The following is a 206-nucleotide window of genomic DNA, read 5'->3' as shown; positions in this document are numbered from 1 at the left end:
AAATCTGCTTTAAAAACACAAATTCACTGCTTTAAAAATACAAATTATTTTCTTATATTGCTTTTAAAGCAGTGAATTTGTGTTTTAAAAATAATGAACCACTGCTGTGACAGATTTTCTAACCTAAATAGTGGTCAACTTTAATAATATATTTCGATTCGCGGAGCAGCGTGACACTTTTTTCTTGTCAAATATTTATTTTTACG

The sequence above is a fragment of the Trachymyrmex cornetzi genome, unplaced genomic scaffold (assembly GCF_001594075.2).
Source record: "Trachymyrmex cornetzi isolate Tcor2-1 unplaced genomic scaffold, Tcor1.1 scaffold640, whole genome shotgun sequence".
In the NCBI taxonomy this organism is placed as follows: Eukaryota; Metazoa; Arthropoda; class Insecta; order Hymenoptera; family Formicidae; genus Trachymyrmex; species Trachymyrmex cornetzi.
The sequence above is the reverse complement of the archived record's forward strand: the minus strand, read 5'-3'. Positions refer to the sequence as shown.